This window comes from Henckelia pumila, chromosome 3 (assembly GCF_033568475.1).
Source record: "Henckelia pumila isolate YLH828 chromosome 3, ASM3356847v2, whole genome shotgun sequence".
In the NCBI taxonomy this organism is placed as follows: Eukaryota; Viridiplantae; Streptophyta; class Magnoliopsida; order Lamiales; family Gesneriaceae; genus Henckelia; species Henckelia pumila.
The window spans coordinates 1,112,409-1,114,908 of record NC_133122.1 but is presented as its reverse complement, the minus strand read 5'-3'; positions in this window follow the sequence as shown (position 1 = coordinate 1,114,908).

The window sequence follows — 2,500 nt, the reverse complement described above, 5'->3', positions numbered from 1 at the left end:
GGTTGAGGTGTCGGGGCAATGCTTGCCATTGCCCCCCATGCTCGTCCAACCTCATGACAACCTTCCCCGATGGGCGCCCCTTCCGGCCGCCGCTCTGGCGGGTTTTTCGGCCGGCAGGGTCGTTTTTTCACCCCGACGTCATTTTGCACTCCGTTTCTTGCTATATTGCATGCATGAGCTTTTTAGAAATGCGGATCGCGAACTCTTTGTAGGCTTGTTTTCTATTACGGTTGGTCGGAAAGAAGGAATATCGGTGTTTGGGAATCAAGCATGCGTAGGTGTTCGTCATTGTTGTTCTTAAGCTCCTATGAGATCATCAAAGTCCCTCGGTTTAGGATGCTTGTGGGGCCGGAAGGCACATTATGGTCATTGCTATCGTGGATCGGCAAGCAAGTCGTGTGAGTCCCGTTCTCTTTATTGGAGCACGGGTAGCGCTTGCGATTGATTTCCCACATCTTCGTGTCCGAATATCTGTGCTTGCATATGAGGTTGAGAATAAGCTTGAAACTCCAGTAAGGTTTGCATCCCCAAAAGTAGGGGTGGGTTGGATCGGTAGGGTTGTGAGTTCTTGCGCAAGACGTTTTGAGTGGGTTCGATCATGATATCTCGTGCTTGTGGTAGTTGTTTGGATGCGTCCATGTGGAATTTCGTTGCATGTTCGATCCGCCATAGCCCTGAGTATTGGTGCTCTTAACCCCCCCCCTGCAACCATCAAAGTCCCTTGGTTCAGGACGCATTGGGGCCGGAGATCACATTATGGTCATTGCTATCGTGGATCGGCGAGCGGCGAGAAATCGCGTGTGTTCCAATCTTCGTCCGACATTTTGTTTCTCCTGTAGCTTTGATTTTATTTCCAGGGATGTGTATCCGTGTTAGTCGGGGCATTGGCTTGAGCTCTTCGGCTGTTTTCCACCTCTTTCCATTGTATTGGAGTGGTGGATGACTTAGCCTAGGTTTTTGAACTTTGCGTACGTAACAACACGTGAGTGGTGGTCGGTGTGTCTGGGTAAGTTGAGTCCCTACTTGCGCAGCGAAAACGTATCCGGAATGCCTCTTTAGTGAATGGTTCAAGTGTCGGGAACATCTTGGCCAGCTCGGTTTTTTGTGTTCTATACCCAAAGCGCGGGAATTCGTCGGATTAATGACCCTTTCTTCTTTTGCTGCGAGCCCTCGGGTTCGTGGTATGGGATGATATTTGCCACAGATGTCGTTATCCAACTCTCACGACTTTTAATGGTCTTGAGTTTTTGGATCAATGGCACCTCGCTTGGTCTCTCGGTCACGGAGTACCTCGTGGGTACGAGGCGTCATCGGTCTCTATTTGCCCCAATAAAAAGCGTCCGGCGCTACTTGCGAACGATAATTGGTGTTGTTTTGGATTTGTCCATGCGGTGCCAAGAGTCGACATGGAATGCTACCTGGTTGATCCTGCCAGTAGTCATATGCTTGTCTCAAAGATTAAGCCATGCATGTGTAAGTATGAACTAATTCAGACTGTGAAACTGCGAATGGCTCATTAAATCAGTTATAGTTTGTTTGATGGTACCTGCTACTCGGATAACCGTAGTAATTCTAGAGCTAATACGTGCAACAAACCCCGACTTCTGGAAGGGATGCATTTATTAGATAAAAGGTCGACACGGGCTCTGCCCATTGCTGCGATGATTCATGATAACTCGACGGATCGCACGGCCCTTGTGCCGGCGACGCATCATTCAAATTTCTGCCCTATCAACTTTCGATGGTAGGATAGTGGCCTACTATGGTGGTGACGGGTGTTGGAAAACTGGCGAGTTCCCAGACCAATTACGATTGATACCCGGTGCAGCGGAAGTTTAAAAATTTTTCATGGAACGTTTCCATGGTGTGGGTATCAACCATACATCGATTGAATTACGTGTGTGTAAAATTTAAATAACAATTAAATAAATTTTACCTCAAATCTCGCAACGAGATTAATGGACACCAGCAGAACAATTCTGCTCTTGTTGTCTCTCCCTGGAACCGATGAACGCCTTCAATCAGGTCCACGAACAGAGGTTTAATCCCTCTGATAGATTGCACTAGAAAATCTATCAGAAGTTTTCTGCGAAGAGAATACACGAATTTGATTCGTTATTCCTTACTGCGATTCAAAATCACAGACCGGAATTTCTCGGGCAGAGCAAGGAGGGGGCGGCCGAAATATGTTTGAGAGAGAGGGTAGGGTTTTCGAAAATTGCTCTCAAAATAATGACCTGTTGTGTTTAATTTCTGTACTGAAATAACTTATTTATAATGCAGGCCACTAACACCTTAGGGCCCATTAGTCATAAGCTGGGGCCCGACAAGCAAAGCCCGCTCGTTCAGAAATTAATATAAAATTCATCGTGACTCCGATTGATGAAACGATTTCACCAATGTGCACAGAAACCATTTCTGCACGTTTTAAAGTCAAAATAAATTTTCCTGAATCCGAATTCAGTGGTTTCCAAAAATGTCCATCCCTATGTCATTTTAG